The sequence below is a fragment of the Seriola lalandi genome, unplaced genomic scaffold (assembly GCF_002814215.2).
Source record: "Seriola lalandi dorsalis isolate HSWRI2012SDOR001 ecotype SW California unplaced genomic scaffold, Sedor1 jcf7180002054767, whole genome shotgun sequence".
NCBI classification, from domain to species: Eukaryota; Metazoa; Chordata; class Actinopteri; order Carangiformes; family Carangidae; genus Seriola; species Seriola lalandi.
Window position 1 is genome coordinate 16,500 of NW_019525320.1, and position 6,145 is coordinate 22,644.

Sequence of the window (6,145 nt, forward strand, 5' to 3'; positions counted from 1 at the left end):
CCACCATATTAAACCAATTCTTTCAAATCTCTCAGTCGAGTCATCATTTACACCCAGTGTTTTCGGTAGCGACTACCAACACGTCATCGCTCTGATTCATCTCTCTCTCCTCGACTCCCTAACATACCTCATCATCACCAGTCAACAAAAATACAGGGAGATCATAAAGAGACAGTGAGAGAGAGAGAGCGAGAGAGAGAAGGGCAGACACACAGACGTGATGTGTGTGTGTGTGTGTGTACGCGTGTGTGCATCATGTCTGCGTGTGTGTTTAGCCGTCAGTGTCGTTGAAAGCAGAGTGAGTGGAAAAGCTGTCAGCAGTAGACATGTCGCTGGAGGATCCACTGTAGATCTACAAGACTGTCAGACCACACTGCCGACGACGGCTCCGCTCAACACTCACACATGCACACAGGCAAATACAGACACACAAACACACTTCCATTGCCTCCTAATTGACATTTAACTGATGACAGGTTGCTTTCTCTAACAAAGACTTAGACAAAAATACACACCACGCACATCACCGACTTAGAGACTTTGAAAGAATGGCTTGTCTACACCTAAAACAAACACACACACACACACAGACTTCTGAGCACTAATGCAGACATGTGAGTCGCCTTAAGGGGGGTGTGTGCATAATTATGTGTGATTGTTCTGGACAGAAACCCTCTGACATCCTAATATATAAGCTTACTGTTCCACAGAGCCCATGCAGTGACAGCTGAATTCAAACTTAAAGCTAATGGGGAATAAACAAAGTGAAGACAGAAACAGGGGTGATGCGGGGGCACGGAGAACAGGAACGGTCGGAAAAGCGAAGGAGAAAGAAAGTGAAAAAAGGAAAATAGGAGCAGGAGAGCAAAATAGCCCTATTGTCCATTTTAACTACAGTCAGGTAGTGCTAAGTGTTTCCTGTGCAGCCCAGTGCTCGTCTGCTGCAGGGGGAGTCAAGGTGACAGAGACAGTAGTTTGCCTCCACGTCTGGAATACCGATGGGTATACAGCCTCTTCACAGTCTACCGGGTCAATGTTGACCACTCTGTCTCTCTCTCTCTCTCTCTCACACACTCACTCACACAGACACACACACACACTGTCAGTCATTTTTCATGCCCAGTATAGATAAATGATCACAGATCAGATGGATGGATACACACTCCGTATGCACATACACGCATAGATCTGAAAGGTGCAGAGATGCGAGTGAGATATTGAGGACGCGGGGATGGAGATGGGGCGTGACAGATAAGAGTGACACACATACGAAGTCATCAGCAGCCTTCAAACTACTAAGCAGACGCAGAGGAAGGATATAAAAAGAGGAGATAAAGTAGGAGAAATGAAGGAAGAAGAGAGGAGGCACGGACAGGGTGGAAAGAGAAAGAGAAAGGAAAAAAGGCAGGGGAGTGTAAAAGCGGGGGTGTTGAGCTGTGGAGGAAGCACAGAAGATACACACAAAACACACACGCATGCATCCACGCACACCCCCACCCCACCCGCACACACACAAACAAAGTTAATTAAGGAGGGGGTGTAGGGGTTGGCGCAAGGGGCATAAGGTGCAGGAATTCATTAGAGCTCTGCCCCCTCCTTCAGTGGGCAGCCCAGCAGCCACAGGAGTCAATCAATAACATAGATCTGCTGTTGGCCAACAACAAACACACACACACACGCACAAACACACGCACGCATACACGTATATGGAGAAAGGAGAGGCACACAAATGGAAGGAGAGGAAGCGAAGGAGAGAGAGAAAAGAGGGTCACCTCTGACCCCCATCTCCCTCCACTCATCTGTTCATTGGACGAGTGAATGACCCCTGACCACTTTTCCCAGCATCCCCTGGACACATGCATCTACAGATGTAACATGTCCACCCTCCTCACAGTCATACAGTAATAACGCCTCAGTCACACGCTGCAGATTTAAATGGCAGAGTTATGGAAATGTGATTGCCTCGTGATTTCCCTGCAGAAACAGTACAATTTCTGACTTTTGTTTTTGTTTTTTTTATATATATTTTAATATATGTTTTACACATTAGCAAAGGATTCTCTCCGTGTCCTGCTGACACACTCCATTGAGCAACATACAGTATCCCGCTTTCTGGGGATTTATCCACATTTCCGGGACTAAGCGTGAGATATTAGAAATTAGTATTCAGCTGACCACAAACAGGCTTCCGCACCAAATAATCGGAATATAGTACATAATCCTCCTTCACTTATGTAAGCTTTATCGGCCCTACGTAGATGGTGTGTTACTTAAACCTCATCCTGTTCCAACAGATAAAATCATTTACCACACCAGAAACAGTCGCACCTAATCCCATGCACGCAGCTTATGGATTTCATCATACGTGTGCCGGGTTTCACTGAGGATTTGTAGATACACGTATTGTAGTGTCTTTCAGAGGCAATGGGTTTATCTGGAGTTTTAGAGACACTGCGGTTACATCATTCCTTTGTGCACATATGCTGAGTGTTAACGTACTGGTTGTCATGAGACAACCTATGAATTTCAATGGCATGGTACGCCTTTGAACTGCATGGTCAGATACAAAAAAACAATAGCATTTTCCTCATTTTTTCCCCCCTCCTTTCTTTTGCCTTTACAGTGCAGTGGTCTCTGTACAGTGAAGGGAATTTTCATTTTCCCCTTCATAAAAGAGTCCGAATAATTTAGATTTCTGCTTTCTGAAGAGATCCTCCGTTTAATTTGGTTGCCATGGTAGCCGGGCACCCTTGGCTTCAACATTTATGCTAAATCAAACCCCCTTTTAAAAGGAGAGACAAATATGTGGAAATGGTGGTTCTCTTTGTTCATGTTTGAGTTTGTGTGTGTGTGTGTGTGTGTGTGTGAATGTGTGTGTGTGTGTGTGTGTGAGCGCGTGAGCGATGCTGCAAGCTATGTGGGGGCTTGAGTGGGAAAAAGCAAAGGCGGAATAAGACTTGCCTTGGAATGAAAGATGTGTGTGTTGAACTATACTTCAAATGTGTTGTGAGGGATACTGCATTTATAAACCATTGAGAGAGTTACAGCTAATGGATAGAAGATACAGTTTTATGTGCTGTGGTTGGAGGCTGCACTGTATATATGTGAGTGAAGTGTGTGAGTGTGTGTTTCACAAGGGGAGTTGTGTTATTGGAGAGCGCGCTTTGACGCAGTAAAGAGCAGGAGAGAGAAGGTCTGAAAAGGGAGGGAAGGGTCAGCTGACCCAGTTTGACCTCTGATCTTCTGTTCTGATTGTGCTCAAGGAGTGTGTCTGCGTGTGTGTGTGTGTGTGTGTGTGTTTCAACATAAGCCTCCTTTGCCTCCAAATGAAGCCAAACACTCTGTTGTGTGAGGGAGTTTTCATTTCCCATAAAAATACAGGTTTTTGATAGATAGGATGAGCAACATGAACTGGATTTTCATCCACTATTTGCACATGCACACATGACATGTCTGTTGGTGGACACACTCCTTTAACACCTCCAGTCACACACGCTCACGCACACAACACAACACACCACGCCTTCAAATCACCAGAGACAGTAGCCAAACACAATGGAGAGAAAAAGTCCAGGGTGGTTAAGCAACGAGTTACTGAGGCTTGTCGACCACAAGAGAGCTGTCAAGAAGAAAGTAGGGCTTGTGTGCATGTTTGAGTATGGAAGTGCAAACAAAGGAGAAAGACTCTCTCACTGTGTCTCTTTGTGTGTATGTATGTGTGCGCGTACGTGTATGTGTGTGCGTGCGTGCGTGCGACAGAGAAAGACTCAGAAAGAAGCCTTGCCCCAACTCGGCCTGGTTAATGGCTCAGCCAGCCTGAGGTTGAAAAGGACAAGGCATTACAAGAGCCGTGTTGTCACAAGACCCTGCTGCTCGGCGTATTGTCTATGCGACATTACAGCGACATGCTTCCAAACGGGAAAATGAAAGTCTCTCCTTCACCTTTTTTTTTTTTCTCACAAACAGCTCCACACACTGTACGTGTGATTAGTGCGTGTTTGTCCTCGCGTGGACAAAGAGGGGAGGGAAGGTAGAACTTGCTTCCTCAGCATGCCAGAGTTTGAGAGGGTAAAAAAGTAATTTCAGCCGAGAAGGGGGAGTGAGGCACTAAAACAGCTCAAGAATTCAGAGGCAATTTAAAAAGCAGTGTGGGAGAGGGGAATGAAAAAAATGCTGGGTTAAAAAGGAGGGAGGATGGAAAGTAAAAGAGGTTGTTATTCTCTCTCTCTCTCTCTCTCTGTCTGTCTTCCTCTCCCTTACTTGCTCTCTCTCTGTTGTTTTTAGGGACTAGCCGGGCCACAACCTCCAGGAGAGATAGGGAAGGGTGGGTGGTGGTGATGGTGGTGGTGGGGTGTGTGTGGATAGGGAGGGCAAGCATAAATCAAGCAGAGCCTGAAGGCTTTAGAGGAGGGAGGGACAGAGGGAAAAGAGTGGTAAAGGACAGGGAAGAGAGAGAGAGAGCGAGAGAGAGAGAGAGAGAGATGATGGTGCTGGTGGTGATGGTGGTACTGCTGGGGGCTCGGAGAAAAAGAGAGAGTGTGGGTGGAGGGGAGGAGAGGAGAGAAGAGAAGAGGAGCACAGCGATTGCAAGAGTGGTGGGGTGAGAGGTGGTCGGTGGGGTGATGGAGTGTGGGTGGGAGGGTGAGTGAAGGGGGAGCGAGGAGAGGTGAGGGGGAAGTTACAGAGGCTGTGGGAGGGAGGGTGGGTGGTGCCGGTGGGGGTGAGCAAGTGAGTGTTTGAGAGTGCGTCTACGGTATAAAGCCAGCTAAATTTGAAAATGCATCTTTCTCTCTGCGCTCTGGTCGACATCGAGACAGCAAGGCTACAAGATGCAGTTACACAAACAGACAGTGGGGGCAGTATGTCAAGAGAAGAAGCCTGCTGCTGCTTTTTCTACCATTACCTAATTAACAATATAGCATCCATTACAAAAGCTCCTCCGGTGTCACCAAGACATTACTGTGCTAGCCAGGGATGAGCTGGCCTGGTCGCTACTTTTTGGTCAACAAGTGGATTTGCTTGGTTGCTAATGGGAAAATAAGTTCACAGAGTTGAGTCAGTTTAAAATGCATTTCTACCATTGTCTCATAACTGTCTGCAAACTCTTTAGTAGAGCAGTTTACTCTAACAGAGGAAGATAAACACAAGCGGATGGCGAAACAAAGCTAATAAGCTACGACAGCCTCTCCATTTTTAAAACTCTTCAGTTTTTTTGGTTCCCTCAAAGGGCGGCACCGTAAGGATGGATTGCTATTGTTCACTGGTGTCAATCTGAGTGTCAAAGTTGGCCAAATTTTTTAAATCTTTCATTGGCACACAAAGTACACAGGCAATTATGTGACTGCTCTGGCACTGTGGCCGCATGTTTAAAAGTATATCACAAGCCTTAGTGTGGATACAGACAACTCTCACCTGAAACCATCTCTGTGATGACTCATTTTAATATAGTATAGTATATTATCTCACAATACAAGGGTTGCTATTAGTATTTGTGTTCAACCTGGCAGATGACTTTGTGATCATAAGATAGTGATAGTGACATCTCAGCACAGCAGTGCAAGATTTATTGTTCCCCTGGTTAAAATAAAGCCATGATCTGGGATCAAATCGCTATTTTATGCTCATTCAGATGTCTGACACCAGAAACATGAAAATAAATATATAAATATAAATAGATAATCATGGAGACATGTTGGCAATGATGCAGAGTTTTGTTGTTTTCTGTCCGAAAGAGTACGACAAAGACCAGATTCATCTGTTTTCCTGTTGTTGAAGTGTTTCTTGGAAAAGGGTTGAAAAGTCTTTTTCGTTTTCAAAATTAGCCGCCATGGTGCGGACGTACTCAGAGTGAGCAAGTGAATGAGTGAAGGAAGGGAGGGAAAGAGGGAGCGGGTGAGTGCGTGGGGGATGGAGGATTGCAGGGCTCAAGGTAATCTGGGGAGTTAATGCAGCTTAGAGGGACTGTGAAGAGTGGGAGGGAGGTAGAGAGAGAGAGGTAGAGAGAGAGAGCGAGAGAGGGGGAGTGATGGCAGAGGGAGAGAGAATATAAAAATAATAGGGTCAGCTGGGAAAGAGAGGGAGAGAGGAATAAATGAAGACATATCAGAAACAAAAGCCGAAGCAACTGAGGGGGGGGGGGGGGGGA

The 6,145-nt window shown here is 46.0% G+C and overlaps 1 protein-coding gene across 1 annotated transcript in view; it reads right to left on the reverse strand.

Moving 5' to 3' along the window:
• zbtb46 (zinc finger and BTB domain containing 46) overlaps positions 1–6,145 on the reverse strand; it is a 54,852-nt gene that overhangs the window by 10,308 nt on the left and 38,399 nt on the right. The gene's annotated exons all lie outside the window — the stretch shown is intronic.